Here is a 19,825-nt window from a genome sequence, read left to right as displayed (position 1 = left end):
TAGAAATAATTAGATCATTGATAACTCAATGTACTTACCTACCCCTTATTCAAAATATAATATAATTTAAAAAGTTCTTTCTAAAAGTAAGTAGGTATATAATAAGTCATAGTTACCTATCTAGTTATAACGAGTAGACATTTAGCTGATCATTTTACAGAATTCATGCAGTTGTAGTCCTTAGGTTTCTTTTTACATTACATTTAGTTCAGATTTTTTTATCAATTTAGCTCGAATTAATTAGTACATTCTGTCAATTATACTACTTTGCTTTTAATATACCTATCGTAGTAGTTATAGTACCATATGCACATTTTTATCTCAACCAATTCTAAGGTTTTCATTTACATTGAGGCTGAATGCCCGAAGGTCAGTTACTGAGGAATATCACTCACTGAGAAACCAACTTATCCGGAGAACACAACAACTACTGTTACAGGAGATAGATGAAACGTGATAATCCACGCCTATCTCTCTGTCTAAGGAGGCTCAGAGAAAGCAGCTCAACCATTATCCATGAATTAAGAACTACTTCAATACTACCAGTATGCCGCAATATTCGGCTTCACTCTCAACGGTACGATTCGACCAGCCCATTACAGATGCTTCATCTTCACGAACGAAGTCTAGCAGCAGCCCTCCAGACTGAGGGTGGAAACCTCCGAGGACGTTCCGGCGACATTTCCGTTAAAATTACTACAATGGTCGCCGCACTGAGGGTGGAGGTGTTACGGATACAGCTATCCTTACCTATCTATATAAAACCCAGGCATCGCCGGGGGAGCTAACATGTCGTCTAGCAGCCCAGCTACGTGTGGAAATATGCCATCTCATCACGTTCCGGCACATAGAGTCATCAAGGTCTGCAGCCACCTCTGTACGTGATCTCTGGTGCTAACCGACCACAGAACGGTAGAGGGGAAATCGATATAAAATCGATAGAGTTAGTTTTAAGGTAGCATTAATCTAGCATAAGTAGTATTTGTAATTTAGATAAGATATAGTTAAGTAAAGGCCTTCGTGTCCCAACGTCGACACGAATGTCCTAATTAAATCATTTTCGTAACCAAAAAGGACTTCTGCCTTCAACCCCCGCTCCAGGTAGCCGCCCTTACGTAACTTGCACGATATCAAGGCACTTTAGGGCTATATTACTGCTGTGAGTGTGTTATTGTGTTTGGATGCTCGGATTCTATCAATGTAGGCAAGATGTAAAATCTCATACTAAGCCAGTTAGTGTTAGACATCCAGTAAGTTATAGGTACAAACAGTCATGTGGCTATTTAAAAAAAATTCAAGCTCATGCTTATACGAGTATGAATGCTCGACTAGGAGGGCGATCAAACTAGTCAGGTATAAACTGATTTAATTTAAACGTTTTTACGTAAGTACTACAAATTGGATACAATATTATGCTAATGTATCATGTAAATTATTTCGACACAAAATTCATAATTTATAATGAAAATATCCTAATTTGTTCCGGATTTACATATCCAAAAAAATATCTGTATAAAAACTCGGCTTACCGGAATTTATACACAAGACAAAGTTTAGAACGCGACGAAGCTATAAAACTTCGTTAAGTTGAACGACATGCGACCCCAACTCACAAACGGCAATCATAAAAATCCCGATCGCAGTATTAATTTACATAATCACTTTTTCAAACTTAGGATATTTTGTTTGTTTACATTTTTAGGGTTCCATACCTCGAAAGGAAAAAGAAACCCTTATAGAATCACTTCGTTGTCAGTCTGTCGTGTCTGTCAAGACCCATCAGGGGAGTCAAAACCTATATGGCACTGACTGACTGACGTATGCCCAAAAAAAGGTTTTGTGTTTTCAGGATTCATGTATGTGCGTTTCTTTATTCCACCATAGCTTCTAAATGTCTGAACAGATTTGGATGTACTTTGAATTCCTACATCATCCCGAGCAACACAGCTTGTGTCTGCTTGTGTAAGAGCCTAGATAGCTCAACGGTTAAAGGAGCGGACTGAAAACCGAAAGGTCTCCGGTTCAAATCCCACCCGTTGGACTATTGTCGTACCTACTCCTAGCACAAGCTTTACGCTCAATTGGAGGGGAAAGGGGAATATTAGTCAGCAATTAACTTGGCTAATATTCTTTCACCATAAGGAAAGGCTTGTGTCTCTAAATTTTTAAAATTATATATTATCATCATATTATGTATGTATATGTATAGCATCTTCTAACGTACTTATTTAAGATTCGACTGTTTTAATAAATAATTAAGCCAGAAGTGTGATTACAGTCTCAAATAAATAATTAATTAAGGAAATAAACAAGGGCGCGGCTTCCCTTTGATCAATACAGAATTAAACTTAATTGCAATGGAGTGGTGTCGGCTCCATCTTAATTTTCCATGCTATTTACCGTCGTATTCCTCTTTGCTGAAGGTCGTGATCCCTTCCCATTAATCATATTATAATGGTAGGAGTTCTCTTGGTATAATAATGCGGTGGGTTCCCAGATCCTTCTGTATACAACTTGACTAAGGGAACGAGATATCGGCTCTAAGTCTCGCCCTGTGACATAATTCGATACAAACTCTATTGGTGATACTTTCGTGCCGATAGTTTTGTATCGACTTTTTTCACACGGTGAGATTATCGCCGCGATTCTCTCATCGACGGCATGCTTGTGATCTTCGACAAAGCAAGTACAAAATCGTCACCAGCAGTTGTCTGCTTTCGCTATAAGGTTGCCTTCAAATTATATATTGTACTAGCTGATGCCCGCGACTTCGTTCGCGTGGATTTACATTTTTCAAAATCCCCCGGGAACTCTTTGATTTTCCGGGATAAAAAGTAGCCTAGGTGTTAATCCAGGGTATAGTCTATCTCCATTCCAAATTTCAGCCAAATCTGTCCAGTAGTTTTTGCGTGATTGAGTAACAAACATCCAAACATCCACACTTTCACATTTATAATATTAGTAGGATTAGGATGAAGATTAGGATTGAAATGTACCTAATTCATAAGTGGTAAAAGTAGATATTCTCAAGCAAAGTCGCGAACGTTAACTAATCTTTTAGTTCTAAAACATAATATGGAAAAATACCCATAGTTTTTACTGAAATTCATACCGGAGTAGATAAAACCATGTCTTCTTTGAAAGGGTGAACAAAAACGCTCGGGCATTTTTAACCTACGCCCGCGAACCGTCAATAATGTTTGCGCCCCTAAAAGCTTTCATATTCGTCGGATAAAGCTCCATCTAACGCACTTTGCATAAAATAAAATGATTATGATAAGAGAAGCAAGAAAAATCCGTGAGTGGAAAAAAATATACGACGGAAATTTTTTTTTGGTGGATGTTAGCAAAGTAAATATATACAAAACTAGATGATGACCGTAACTTCGCTCGCGTGGATTTAGTTTTTAAAAAATATTTGATTCTTTGATTTTCCGGGATAAATAGTAGCCTATGGTCGTCCTCAGGATGAAAGATCTATGTACCAAATATTGTCAAATCGCGTTTTTTTTTCATCAGTACCACCGATCTTCGTTTTTGCCACCGTTCTGATTACACCATGTGTAATGAAAAAGTGGGTACAATCTATTTCCAGAGAAGATAAGATGAGGTGTACAAACAAACACCTACTCTTAACCATGTATATTTTATTCTTAACAAGTCTTAAGTTATTCGTCTAGAAGTATCAGAATCTTAATCCTAAGTGTGTAAGAAAAGTCGCAAAGTAGCAAGCAGTATAAATTCAATACACACCTGGCTGAAACCTTCAGACGCCGAGCTACGGGAGAGAAGTTAGTGTTTGCTAACAACTATAACTTGTTACTAACAGCTTCAAGTGAAACTAATATAAAGGGTGGTGAAGCAAACATTTTGCTGAAGAATAATTTCACGTCTGATGTTATAATGCGGCTTTTTAACAGTGCTCAACGGGTTAACTGAAAACTTTCTAGGTAATAAAGGCGATGTCAGACGGAAATTTCGTTCGGAAAATCTGACTCATTCTGTCATATACAATCTCTAAGCTAAGTTAAACAGGTCTAAATCTAGTGCTATCTTTTTCAGCGGGAAGCATTATGAAAAGAATAGCAATAGACATGTCGTTTTAGTTTAGAGATTGTGAGTACGGCAAAATTGTTAACATTGTATTGCAAATTTTTGCTACAATCTATGGGATAAAGGATATCAACATTTATTAATGAAGATTTTCAAAAATGAGCACGGTCTCGATAAAGCTTTTTGTAGTAGTACGTCGTAAGTACGTTGCTAGGTTTACACTGTGGTCTAATCCTTTTTCCCAGCAACTCTTCTTTCCTAGCATTGTGGAACGATAATAAAATTTAGAAATCCAATGAAACTAATGATGACACTTGTAGTGCCTTAACTTAGTGGGAGGAGTGGTAATTATTCATCATGTTATGTTTTTCTGTTTATAACAAGCAGCAATGCAAATTTTCTGTCTGTCTGTCTGTCTGTCGCGTCTGTCTAGAAACCTATAGGGTACTTGCCGTTGACCTAGAATCATGAAATTTGGCAGGTAGGTAGGTCTGAAATCCGAAAACCGTGATTTTGTAATTACATTTTAAAAAATGTTTCATAAACAAATAATAAATATTCAACTTCAAAGTAAGATTACTATACCAAGTGGGGTATCATATGAAAGGATTACTTGCACATTCTAAAACAGATTTTTATTTATTTTTATGCATTATAGTTTTTTATTTATCGTGCAAAATGACGATAAAATACGATTGTAGTACGAAACCCGCCTGTGAAATGGCATGTCTCTATAAAATTAGTGAATTATCTCGCTTGTTTTTATTATAATGATGTGAAATATTAAATTTGTCTTTAATGAAGCATTTTAATTAAAGTCCTATCCATCTGAATTTCGTTAGTTAAAAGTTAAGCTGATTTTCTCCACAGTTAATTATTGTCAAAGTTAGTTCAGACTTTGCGAGTTTGCCGAGTTTACATTTCGCACGATGAATACTAACTAGCTTCGGCTTCAAAACTTGTGAACTGATAAAAATTTGGAACTAATAATGATAGTCTATAACATTTTCAGAAAGTTAACTTGGCTAATATTCTTTCACCATAAGGAAAGGCTTGTGTCTCTAAATTTTTAAAATTATATATTATCATCATATTATGTATGTATATGTATAGCATGTACATACATAATATGATGTACATGCTATTAAACATTTTCAGATCGCAGTATCTACGTATCTGCTGACTGAACATAAATTAAGATCTTATATTTTATCAAACAAACAACAGAGTCTAATGTAAATATTCATTTCTATATTCTATACTAGCTGATAAACTAATCGTACACATTTAACTTAATTTATACTTATAGCTAATTTAATTTAAAATCAAAAAGCATGCAAAAATATCATCGCATTTTCATACTCATTATGGATACCATTATACTTACCTGTCATCCCAAGTATCATAAAAGTACGATCAATATGAGTCTCAGAAGATGGGTCGTGTTAGCTTTTATTATCATTCGCAAGCGTTATCTTTTCATGTCATGTATTGTAGTTTACAAGGTACAGTGATCATTTATCACGACAAGGAGCGTGAAAATGATATCTAGAAAGATTAATGAAAGAACTTGTATGCACAATCGAATTAAGTGACAAATCCATACAATCAGGCTGATTGTATCAGCCCAAGTACCAACCAACCAACCAACCAAGTAGAAACCAATATTGTAAGTGTTTTTTCTTGTTGTGGGGAAATTAAAAAAAAAAAAAAAGTACAATCATTGCGGCAAAGCTGTAATGCAGCATTTGCATCGACAAAGTATATCAAAAGCCATGAGTTAACGTTGTTACTTTACTTGCAAAAATTGACGAGTCGATTGCCTTTCTTTAACTTCCAATCCAATCCATCAGCCTGTTTGCGTTCACTGCTGGACATAGGCCTTTCCAAGACGTGTTCTGGAGTGGAGTTCGAGATTGCGTACCGGTAAACGCAGTGTAGGACGACCTCCAGCGCGCTGGACCGCTGACTTGAAGAAGGTGGTGGGGAGCGGATGGATAAGGAAGGCGGAGGACCGTGTTTGGTGGCGCGCTCTTGGTAAGGCCTACTTTAATACTAGACTAAACCGACAAACTAATAAACCATGCGTCGTAAACTAGCGTGCGAAATTTTCAAATTTTTTTACACATTTAATTGTTATAAAAATCAAATTTCAATATTATTCGCGTTCAAATACAATTGACAAATAAAGCAAAATGGGCATTGAACACGGAGAATAAATACCGCTAATTGCAAATGAATTTATTGTTGATGGATATGTAAAACTGGATGGATTTATGATCGACTCACTTGTACAGAACGGCTGATTGTTTACTAAACTGATTATTGATGGAATCGGAATAATGTTATTGCTATTGCATCTAAAATACTAAAGAGTGGTTTTTTTGTTGTTATAAGCAGAAATATTATGTAGTTTTATTAAAATAAGACAGCATAAAATTTAATTTAGATCTTACCTTGGCAGGTTGGTAGATCTTATAGCTGACATTTGGGGAAAATCGGAAAACCGCGAATTTAGGGTTAGATCACACAAAAAAAATTAAATTGTGGTCATGAACTAATAATTAGTATTTTCAACTTTCGAAGTAAGATAACTATATCAAGTGGGGTATCATAATATGAAAGGGCTTTACCTGTGCATTCTAAAACAGATTTTCATTTATTTTTATGCATCATAGTTTTTGAATTATCGTGCAAAATGTCGAAACCACAGTGTGCGAGCCTGACTCGCACTTGGCCGGTTTTTTAATTAGAACGGCAATGCCAATTACTTTATTTACCTAACTTATGCCTGATATGTATATGTACTGCATGTCTATGAATTCTCCATAATGTTCTCAAAGTTGTGTGAATTCTGCCAATCTGCTCTTCTCATAGTGAGTCGACGATGAGTTAAGACGATGAATGATGATTTGTGAACGTTTAATGTTCAAATAAGTATTATTATGAACTCAAGTAAGTAAATATTTACATGCCATTGCATGGCAAATGTGGTGTTATGTGAATTGTAAAAAAGCAAATAAAAGATTGATTGATGATGATATGAATATGGATACCCATACCTGCTAATCTATATCTATACTATTATAGTTTGTTTGTAGGGGGTAATTTTTGGAACTACTGAACCGATTTTAAAAATTCTTTCACCAGTAGAAAGCTACATTATTCCTTAGTGACATAGGCTATACGGGATCTTTACGCGGGCGAAGCCGCGGGGATCAGCTAGTAGTATATAAAAGTGAAAGTATTCGTTACCTATATCTTTTCAAGGCTACAAGATTTAAAAAAAACCCGGCCAAGTGCGAGTCAGACTCTCTCACCGAGAGTTGCGTTAACGGGTATTTTTTTCGACATTTTGCACGATAAATGAAAAACTAAATAGTTTTTGAGTTATGCTCAGCTCATACGTCAGCAAAAGTCGTAAACATTTTTTATTTGGTACAGAGATAGCTTGAGACCATAGAGGTTGATGGTTTTGACATCAACGATGGATATAGGCTGCTTTGTATCCCGGAAAATCAAAGAAAACCACGGCAATTTTGAAGAATCCCTATATCTAAACCCACGCAGATGAAATCGTGGGCGTCATCTTAAGAACGTATAATATTAGTTATAATATGCTTATCTAATATAACGAAAGAAGTTTTAATGACCAAGAAATCTTCCGGTAGGTACATTTTTAGTGGGAAAGTTTTAACAAGTTGCCTTAATTTGCAATTCCTATTCATGAAAAATGTTATATTTTGATTTATGAACTACTAGCTGATACCCGCGACTTCGTTCACGTGGATTTAGGTTTTTAAAATTCCCGTGGTAACTATGATTTTCCGGGATAAAAAGTTGCCTAGTCACTCTCCAGGTCTTTAACTATACTCATGCAAATAATCACGTTGATCTGTCGCTTTGTTGCGACGTGATTGAAGGACAAACCAACAAAGAAACACACTTTCGCATTCATAAATAGGTAGTGATTTTGACGTGACAACGCCAACTTCTAGTTTCGTATTTTAATAAATGCTCAAATTACACATAATCAAATATTATATTACTAATTTGAATTGACTTTCATTATTTGGGTTGAAGTACCTACTACAGCCCGTTTTCACTTGTCGGCTGTCTGGCCCGGATTTTAAACGGAAACTTAAATTTACGCGTACAAGCGTGAATTTAAGTATCTTAAAAATCCCGTGGAAACTCTTTGATTTTTCGAGATAAAAAGTTGCCTGTCACTCTCCTGGTCTTGAGACTATAAGATCCATGCGAACAATCAAATCGATCCGTTGTTCCATTGCGCTGTGATTGAAGGACAAACCATAACCAAACACAAACCCGAGACAAACACACTTTCGCATTTATAATAATATAAGTAGTAGGGAAAAGATATACGTAGTCTCTTACTCATCTCTCATTTAACTAGAACTATAACACTGGGAGCATTAAATCCAAGTTGATGAATGCACCAAACTTCAATAAATTATGCAGTGTAGCAATTTCAAATTCGCTTCATAAGAACAGCAAAAGCTGCGCTCCTCCACGTAGGAATGTTTAATCTGAGGAATAAGCTCGTTTTCACTTCAAGTTTACTCGTAAGTTCTTACCCATATTATAATTTATCCACATAATATTTATGACAAAGGGGTTTTTTTAATTGGATTATACCTAACTACTTAATAAAAAATAGAGTATCTAAGCGCAAATGTATTTATTGTAGAAAAGATTACTAGCTGATGCCCGCAACTTCATTCGCGTGGATTAAGGTTCTAAAAATCCCGTGCGAATTCTTCGTTTTTTCTTGGATGAAAAGTAGCCTATGACACTTTCCAGGTCGTGCGTGGTTGAAGGACAAACCAATATACCAACTAACAAAAACACTTTCGCATTTATAATGGGTAGTGATATTATACTATGCTAATATACTAAATATCTTAATCTATAGATGTCATTTTTGTGTCACTAATCACTACTTAACAATCAATTGTATAATGCACCCAAGTAGCCACTTTATTATAATCAAAAAATTCGTCAACGCAGAGTACGCGACTGGTTGAAATGGCAATCGGGGAGGAACCGCCCCGCACACCCGCACAGCGCCCGCGCTAACACAGTGCGGGCGAGCGCGAGTGACGTGCGGGTGTGCGAGGCATCCCCCCCCCGGACTATAGGTAGTTCACTCTGACGTAGGTATTGATTCTTTTATGTTTATCGACTTGGCTGATGGTAACCTATTTATCGTAAAAGCGTTTCATGTTTCACTTAATGTCATCATATATATAAAATATATAGGTCCACTGCGTGACTTATTTTACGCCTTTCCCTATAAAAATGGAGCCCCGTTCGCGAAAACATAGCATAATATCATTTTAGTATTATATTAGCTTATATTGTTCGGTGAACATGGATATCTAAGTAAACTTAGCTTATTTTCGTATTTTAAATATTTAACGACAAGCTACTAGATGATGAACGTAATCTTGTCCACTTGGAAAGGTTTTTAAAATTATATGAGAACGTTTTGATTTTTCGGAATAAAAAGTAGCCTGTTTCACTCTCTAGATTACTAATTATGCCCCTGCAAAAAATTACGTCGATCCATTTCTCCGTCGCAGCTTGAATGTAGTCTGAACTCTGAGGGACAAAATTATACACAAACAACTATCACATTTGTTGTGCTAATATTATTCTAAATACGGCTCTGTTTCTTTAGGCTTGGTTTAGGTTCTTAAAGGCTTGGACACAAGAGACAGTGCTCTACACATCTGCTGTCTCCTTCTAAAGTTCGATGTTCATAACTTTTGGCCGCGTACTGTACGTGCTTCATTACGTATTACTAATCCTCATGTTCGCTGGCAATAGCGCATGCATCAACCCGTAGTGCATGACACACGCACTGTTGCATCGTTTGTGACGCAAATGCTGTTTTACATCGAAAACAGTCCTTCCATGCAGTTGCCGCCGCGCGATGTGTTTATTCCGGCTTTAGGGCTCGTACGACCAAATATTTCATAATGAAACCACGTTATAACGTCGTTTCACTACTAAATACCGTGGAATATGTAACAAAGGAAGAAAACAAGCGTCAATACAGTACACACAAAGCAAAAAGACTGTTCCATTTGCATATTTCACAGTTAGTTAATTGACTTCGTAGCGACACATCCAACGCCGGATTTCCGTGACAACCGGCTGGAATATTTTGAATTTTCAAACGCTATTATGTACCCAATGCCTTTGAATTAAGATCTAAGTAACCGAGCAGTTTACACAGACTAAAGCTTCGCATAGGCATTGCTTATCCATTTTTTATTTCGCCTGCATCGTTGTTATTATTCTCTTCTGTTTCATTAGCAATTCAGTACACTTCTGTCGTGGAATACTGCTGTGAATACTAAAAGTTGTGATAAATCAAAATATTTTTTCCGGCACGAGATTCTTTCTAAAGGTCGATGTACCTACAATATTTCCTGCCGGCTACTTTATTATCCAGATACCTGTCTAATCGCGGCTGACGGATAAGTCTAGTCCAAGATAAATCTAATCCGTCAGCCGCGTCCGATAATTTGTTCCGGCTTAAGCGTTCCACTCAGTGTGCGCTGTCCCTTAGTGCGTGTCACGTTGAAATAGCGGACCCAGAAGCGATGATGGGTTTGCACGGAATAGGGCTGAGTCTTTTTAATAATAACTTAAACTCAGTGAGTGATGTACATTGATATACTGCAGAAGTTGGTATACCTACTATTAACCAAACACGGAGGAGACTTCGAAAACTCATGGTGCGTCTGGGTGATCCGCAGACCGCCACGGTCTTTATTTAAATGAAAGTTAGTTTGCAGTTGTTATCAAGCAAGGTTCCACACGTGACACATCAGCTCCATTTTCCACTCGACTCTGCCGGTGTGCGTTGCGCGTTACACGTTTTATTTAGGTCATTCACAGCCAGGTTTAGACCCTTTTCAAGCTGTTTTTGCACATTAAACAACATCGCTTCACCTATTTCACTTCCACTGTCTACTGGCACTTTTTTTATTCTACACCCGTCAACCGCAAACTAAACAAAAACCTGTAAAAGTTTTTTGTCCATTAATTTATATTTTACAAACACGCAATAGGTATTTCAATTATTTTTTTCAAACGACCGAAAAACGTTTGTACAGGGTTTTCAAATTTATCGCTTGTTGTATTAATTTTTATTTTTTCAAACCATTTTATTCTTTAAATGAGGGCACAATTTATTCGGGTTTTTTTGCAATATAGTTACGTAGGTATATAACTTTTCAATAGAATATTTTTTTCACTAAAAAGTTGTTTAGTTTATCTTCCATGTCAAACGTGATTTTCCACAATCATAAATGAGTCTTACCATTTATTATACTTCAGGAAGTGTTCAAGCATTGTAGAAATTGGTTGAGTAGGTTGCTAGGGGCTAATAATATTAATATTAAAATGATCATAATACTGTGTTAGTATGATTCCCACGACTGTTTGATACAGGATATGGCTTAAAAATTATATGTAAGTATTTGAAGTCATTTCACGCCGAGAAGATTTATTCCGCCCCAAGCACTTGTATTTGCACAGAATATATTTCTGAACAAATATAATATCCCAAGGGCTCTTACAAAAAGGTTGACATGTCAACATATTTAATGACCTTCGCAGCAAAACAAGGCTTTGTTCAAAATAATAAGTACCTTAGGTTTCGATCCTGAGCACTGGGCGCTGGGCAAGCATTTCTAACGTTTCACAGTTATGTGCATTTTAATATGTCTTGCTTTAACGGTGAAGAAAAATATCGTTAGAAACCTGCATGCCTGAGAGTTCTCCATAACTATCTGAAAGGTGTGTGATGTGTGCGAGAGGGCACACTTATTATTTAATATTTACATATAACTAACAGATATCAAATGACATCTATTAAATTAGCGCTACTTACATTATAGAGAGAGAGCCAGCGCGTTCCAGACCTTCGTTATTTTATAAAAGCTGAAAGTTTATCTGCGTACTGTCCCCAAAACTTGTTTAGATCATGGTGATAACGGGAGATAACGAGTAATAGAGTTTAAAAATCTTACGTCAAAGTATAAAGTATTTTTTTTTTTCTTCAGAATAGTATTGGAAATCACGTCATGCATTGCCAGACACTTAGTATCATGGCAACCCCCTGCCAGAGACCCTTAAAGTTTAAAAGTTTAAGTGTGTTTGGCAGGGGGTTGCTAGGACACTTTGTGTCTGTCATATGACATATGGTCATATGGTCATAATAACATTGCTAATATTCCTTAAAAATAATAATTTCATACTACCTAATAATATCTTGCTAAAGCTTAATTTCATTTACATAAAATTTACTCGTATTACATTATTTAGTCCATTCAAACCTAACCTTTAGACCCTTTTCAAACCGTTTTTGCGCTCTCAACAAAACTGTATTCGTCCTAATTTACTCCAAGTACCGAAGCCGTTTTTGTTCACATATTCGTACATACTTATTTAACAAAGTTTAAAACGAAAAGCTTGTCACGAGAAATTCTCTATTTATTACACTACTATAGTCCGGGACAGCTTGAGATGGCAATCGGGGTATGAGGCGGGGGATGCCCCACACATCCGCATGTCACCCGCGCTTGCCCCCACCGGGTTAGCATGGGGCTGCGCGGCCGTGCGGCACGGCAAGTTACGGGAGGTTAAAAACGCGTTTTCACATGGTCGGTGAAACGGTGCTGGCATCGACACGGTTTCGCCGATACAATCAACCACAATCAACCTCCAACTATTGCTTTATCGTCACGACGCGACGTCACCATGCTGATGCAGAAGTATCATACCGTTGCCGGCAAATATCTACAAGAACGCCCATTAGCCGGCGCGTACCGATACGGTAAAGTTAGAGGCAGATATTATGTATGAAATTATGCGACGTGATTTTTTCCTATCAGGAAACGGTACAGTGACGGCTGTCATACAACCTTTGCCGTGCCGTCATGCCAATGGAAAAGCAACTTTTTGAATATCATACAGTACCCGGCAGAAAATATTGTACATCGACCTTTAGAAAGAGATAGCGGTTTCGTAGAAAGTTGTCTCTGTCGTTGAAACCGACAAAACGTCACATTAGAAATATGAGTGACAGATACAACGCTCTACGAAGCCGAAATCTCATTCTAAAGGTCGATGTAAAATATTTTTTGCCGGCTACTGTACTTACTTTAGGTACAGGTTTCAAAATGGTCACAATATATTTTTATTAATTCGATATTTCGGAATTAATAGAATAAGCTAACAGAATAAAGTAAATAGATTGGAAGCACAATCAAAGAGTTGAACTAACTCAATAATAAAAGGTCGAAGCTCGGATTTGATGTGTCTCGCAAACAGAATACGTCAGTGTGCAATTTAATATTGTATGTTTACATTCGTGGCTATAATATTCTGCTATATTTACTTATTTTATTTTATATTTTTTTATTATTCTCTCGTCATCAAAGGGATGATAACAAATAAATAACGATATTTAATTATTTATTTATGTTGTTTACAGATTGATACATGGAAAAAATTGTTGTCACAGAAAAAAGAAAATTGTAATTGTAGTTTAGTCGAACGCCCCGTACACCCGCCCAGGCCCCGCACTGACCCGTTTCGGGCGAACGCGGGTGACGTGTGGGTGTACGGGGCGTCCCCCCACCTCATACCCCGATTGGCATCTCGACCTGTCGCATACTATACAATTAGTAAACCAAAAATTATTTTCAGATTACTCCATTGAGTTATACCTTCGTAAATACAAATAGATATAGTAGAGTATACAACGTTAGTTTTAGTATATGCAAAACCTGAAAGTAGTTTCTTCAGAAAGTCATTTAAGAGGAAAATTCGAAACTCTAAGGTTTTAGACCAAACTTTTGATTTTTTTTCTATCGAGAAAAGTTTGTCCAATCGTGTTTTCATTGGATAGAGTTCTAGAGAATATAATGAGAAACACCATACTTATATTAATTTCAAATTTTTAGGTCCAAGCATTACGAGCTTATTTTAATTTTTGTGTCGACGAAAATGGAGATTACCGCGTTAAAAATATCGATTGCAATCATTTTTACTACGGGTTATATTTTGACCAACTTTAAAATCCTGCAAGCTTGAACACCTAGTTGAATGACCACATGCACCAGCTCATTCGAGCCGAGCAAACTGTGGGAGCGCGCACGATCGACGCCAGCCGTCCCGTTCGCTCACAGCCGCACGCTCGGAGTGACCATGTTTTTCTAGGACAACGACTCAACACAACAAGCAACACACAATAGGCTACTTGACAATTTTTTTAAGTTGGTCTTAAATGGTTAATATTTGTCCTATTATATCAAAAAAATTAACACTATATTTTTTTGCGCCCTAAAAACCGTAAAACTTTAATTTAAAAAAATATTTTTCTTAGACAGGTGAAAACACTGTCGGCCATGTTTGGCCGATAGATTATCTGTGCTCTGACGTCATGCATTTGTAAACAACAGTATAACCCTGTAGGGTTAGGTAAGACCAACTTAAAAAAATTGTCAAGTAGCCTATTTAGTAAATTTTCATTAAATATTTTTGAAATTTTGTAAATAATATATTCCTTATGTAAAAATATTCAACAGGTGTTTCAGTTTTGCGTTAACTAAAACTAACGTTGTATATTAACTTAAATCTTTATTAGATGTCTGAGACAGTTTTTGGGAAAAAACTACCTACCGTCTCTACCTTATGCGTGTTCTAACCAGTTTTGTTTTAATTTGTATTCACTAGATGCAGCGCTCCATAATAAAAATATGTTCAAACGAACAGTAGCTGCGTCCGTACCCCTGTCAATGGAAACAAAGAACATGGAAAAGATAGAATAGCTAGAAAGCTACCTATACATACTCAAATAAATAAATTTAGAGGAATCAAAAATTTAAATTTAAATTAAATTAAAAAAATTATTTTAAAAGTTAAATTTTTACAAACGGACTGATTGACAGGAGTGCGGACACCGACGTTCGTTGGAACATGTTGTTACTATGAAGCGCCTCATCTATTAGAATATTAATATCGCTGGTGTAAATAGATAACAAACTAATTTAGTAAACAAGTATTAAACTTTGAAAGTAGCTACTCATAACATCTTAGTCTAAGGCGATTAAATCTGTCGGTATCTCGCTACCTCCAAGGAGATATCAGCCCACTTATAGTTCGTGTTGGAAAGCGTTAATTAATTTACTAAACTGCACTTGCTTTTCAGGGGCGGTGCTTTCATAACTAACTAACTTTGTTATGAAGTAGAGCCAAACTACGAGTAGAGTTCAATATGGAAATAAGCAAGAATAAGCATTTTATTTATTAAATTTTAAAAGCAAAGCTAGTTTTTAGGGTTCCGTACCACAAAAGGAAAACGGAACCCTTAACGGATCACTTTGTTATCTGTCTGTCTGTCAAGAAACCTACAGGGCAGGTATTTATAATTATAATTTGGCAGGTAGGTCTTATAGCAGATATTAAGGGAAAATTTGAAAACCGTGAATTTGTGGTTACATCATACAAAAATAATTAAATTGTGGTCATGAACTAATAATTAGTATTTTCAATTTTCGAAGCAAGATAAGTATATCAAGTGGGGTATCACATGAAAGGGCTTCACCTGTGCCTTCTAAAACAGATTTTGATTTATTTTTATGCATCATAGTTTTTGAATTATCGTGCATAATGTCGAAAAAATACGACTGTAGTACGGAACGCTCGGTGCGCGAGCCTGACTCGCACTTGGCTGGTTTTTGTAGTAGGTACTTTCTAGAAAATTAAATGTGTTACTTATAATGAAGAGAGAGTCAGCGCGTGCCAGACCTTCGATAATTTATTAAACTTTAAATGTGTCTGGCAGGGGGTTGCCACCATACTAAGTGTCTGGCAATGCATTACGTAATTTCTAATACTATTCCGAAGAAAATATAAAAAATAGACTTTTAAATACTTTGATGTAACATTTTTTAAACCTTTATTACCTGTTATCGCCCAAAGCCACCATGTACCAACCAAAAATCCAAATAAATATTCCTCCCAGTGTTGGGGACAATACGCAGAAAAAAAATCAGATTTTATAAAATAAGGAAGGTCTGGCACGCGATGGCTCTTAGACCATGTAGTATAGATAAATCAATACAAAATATCAAAGGTAAGTATTGACAGAGCACGCGTTGCTCTGGCTGCTAATTTATTCCGTGCACATAATCCAATTATGCAGTGGGCACGAATAAACTTTGTTAACATATAATTACAGTACCTACGCGACCGAAAGTGATGAACATCGGCTTTTAGAATGACATTTCAGGTTTGTAGAGCGCTGTCTCTGTCACTTATACCCATATGACGTTTTGTTGGTCTCAACGACCGAGACAGTACTCTACTAATCTGCTATTCTTCACTTTAGGCGCGTACTGTAACGTATAAGTACGCTACAGACCGAGATGGCAATCGGGGTGGGGACGCCCCGCATCCCCGCATAACCCCCGTGCTAACCCGATGCAGGTTAGCGCGGGTGACGTGCGGGTGTGCGAGGCGTCCCCTAGAATCATACCACGATAGCCATCTCGACACAGTGCCAGTGGTCCCATTTGCAACATTCTAAAACTGTGGGATAATTTTCTCCTCTTCATTTACAGGAATGAATATTTTCTCGAAAAATTCTTCTTGATATGGGTATCAATAAGCGCTGTTACATCGTCATCATAATCAACCCGTCGCCGGTCCACTACTGAGCAGAATGAGAAGGGTAGTCCACTACGCTGGCCAAGTGCAGATTGGCAGACTTCACATACCTTTGAGGACATTATGGAGAACTCTCAGGCATGCAAGTTCCCTCACGAATATTTACTCACCGTTAAAGCAAGTGATACTTAAAAGTTAGAGGTACGTGCCCGGGATCGAACCCCGAACCTCCCGAATAGTCCAACGTCTTAACAAAGAATGGTATTCTTCAATAGTTATTATTCGACAAAAAATTATTCGAGATAGACTCCGATTAGAATGTCATCAACTCAATAGTACCTTGCGACCATGACTGCCAAAGCGCTTTTTTGCTTTAAAAGTATTCCTCTTAGAGGTTAAATTAGAGGTTGCAGGAAATTCAAACGACAAAAGATTACCGCACCTTAGCGGTAGATATACTCCTACGTAGCTCACCTATTCGATTTTAGACGGGGATGAAAAACGTTTAATCGTTGAACGTTTAATGGTTGAATATCCCTCACATAAGGGTTCCACCCCGCTCAGTTCTTCGAGGATTGTTATTTAAATTTTAAGCTAGAAATAAGATCGTGCTGATCCAAAGCTGTCTCTAAAATACCCTTAACAGTGTTAGTTTTGCATTCGCAAGATATTATTCTCGTGAGCTTAAGCGAAGGATATGGTATGCAAATGTATCGTAAGTATAGAATGTAAATGACTGGCAGCGAGTCTACCAGTAAAACAGACCGAGATTTGTTGCACAATAATATTGTTGTATTCTAGAATAGGTACTCGAATACTTCTTCCACGCAACAAAATTCTGAGAAGTGATTCAGCGGTTCGATTCCGGAAACCCTACTGCCCTACATCAATCATTACAGTGGACCCCCGGTAATCCGACAAACATTTTGCAGGGCTATCGTATCGGACTATCGAATTTGTCGGATTATAGAGTACTGCCTAAGACCCCCTATAGTCCGGATTTTTTTACAAAAGAGTGCCTTGTAATCCGACAAATTACGATTTAGGCGGTCTAAAATATCACATTTTTCTTCAATTGTCAGTGTTTTGTAACAGTAAACAATGAACACACGCTAGACCATACCGCTAAAATCTTCAAACTAAGCAATCAGAATCAAAACAATACCCTACACGTCGAGCACAATAGTGGTGGTGTGTACCTACAAGTTATAACCTGTTCAATCATGCATTAGCGAAGATTGTCATGTCGGATTAAAGGGGGTGCCGGATAAGACAGGGGCCGGATTACCGGGGGTCCACTGTATTACAATCGCAATTTGATATTATATTTATATTGTTGCAAAATTCTATTTTAGCCAATAGGAAGAGAGTGTCGCCAATCAGAGATGATTGCGATCGTCACACTGTAGCTGACCGTGCTTAAATATTTTTACGAGGTAGGTATTTCACCGCGGTTGCCTCATCTGGTGACAGAAGGGCTAGCTTATTTTTTGCGCAAATGATCAGTCTGGCTGTTCAGCGCGGAAATGCGGCCAGTATTTTTTGTAGCATTCCACGCGAGCAAGATTTGTAAAATAATAGGATGAGCTCTAACTTTCATTGTGACATTTTCACTAATTATTCAAGTTCAATGGAACATGTTTGATCTAATAGTGCCGAACCAACCAATGTTTTGTACGAGCTATTTTCATAGCTTAAAACACTGTTGATAAGTCACTCTTACGTAACTACGTTAGTTACGTGAGATTAAGCTCTTGCATTGTTTTAGATTTTTTTATTCCCGTGGAAAATCTTTGATTTTCAGGGATAAAAAGTAGCCTGTATTCGTGTCCGAGATACAAGCTATGTTTGCAACAAACCTCTATTTCTAAGCGGATGTCTGCGTCATAATACTCATAATAGCTGTCTGCATGCCAAACAGCCCGATCCGTCCAATAGTTTAAGCTGTGCGTTGATAGGTCAGTCAGATTTAGAAGAATGTATGCCAGAAAATGCCTATCATATTTTTATAGGTATCCCAATTTTTTACTTGAGTCAAAGAATGTCTCGTATGTAAAAAATGTATAATGTACTTACCTAGTTAATAGGTTACGCGCACATCGTATCAAGCCGCCTGGACCAATTGAGAAGATACTTTTTCAGTTCGAAGGCAAATATAAAAAAATCTATGAGAAGTGGTAATATGAGATACGGAAGTAGTGAGTGGTGGTAGTTTTCCAAATTTCCTGCAAAACCCAGTGTAGGTAGTAATTTCCTACCACAAACTCTGTCAAAATAGTTCTATACATATACCTACTTAACAAAAAATAGAAAAAAGAACACGTAAAACAGATCGAGGGGCCATTTGTGAATTCCCTTCGACATTTTTGGATAAAGGCCGATAGCACTAAAAGGGCCAATCAATTACATGATAAGATCGCGTTGACCCCTACGCTGTCGGATATTTATATGGGGCAATAGGAAACGCCGGAACGCACCCCGCAATAAAGGAAAATGTGCGGTACTAATTCTTAATATTACTTAGGGGCATTAAATCCTAAGCATGTGATATTGGTATCGCATAGATCTATTTATTTTTTTCAGCTAAGGTAGCGTTGCGCAACGGCAACATGCACGGGATATTGACCTACACGCGCGCTCAAATCAGGGCGCGTTTGGAACCCTCATAGCTTTTATTAATGTTAGTAGGTATCTTAAAAACAGGGAACATTATAATATTTTCCAAACGTAATACATTAATACAGTTAAAGTCAAGTGCTCTTTAACCACATGATGCCTACGACTTCGTCCGCGTGCATTTAGGTTTTTTAAAAATCCCGTGGGAACTCTTTAATTTTCCGGGATAAAAAGCAGCCTATGTGCTTTCCGGGATGTAATCTAACTCTCTACCAAATTTTATCAAAATCGCTTGAACTGTTGGGCCGTAAAAAGCTAGCAGCCAGGCAGACAGACAGACACACTTTTGCATTTGTAATATTAATAAGTATGGACTGAAAACCTAATTTTTTCGTTGTACCAGTAAAGCTCGTCTTCCTTGAATAATGAGTTAAGAGCTCAG

The 19,825-nt window shown here is 37.1% G+C and overlaps 1 long non-coding RNA gene across 1 annotated transcript in view; it reads right to left on the bottom strand.

Moving 5' to 3' along the window:
• LOC138403267 (uncharacterized) overlaps positions 1 to 19,825 on the bottom strand; it is a 163,080-nt gene that overhangs the window by 118,496 nt on the left and 24,759 nt on the right. The window lies entirely within an intron of this gene.

The sequence above is a fragment of the Maniola hyperantus genome, chromosome 14 (genome assembly GCF_902806685.2).
Source record: "Maniola hyperantus chromosome 14, iAphHyp1.2, whole genome shotgun sequence".
NCBI classification, from domain to species: Eukaryota; Metazoa; Arthropoda; class Insecta; order Lepidoptera; family Nymphalidae; genus Maniola; species Maniola hyperantus.
Note: the sequence above shows the minus strand (reverse complement) of the source record. Positions and strands in the feature narration are given on the sequence as shown.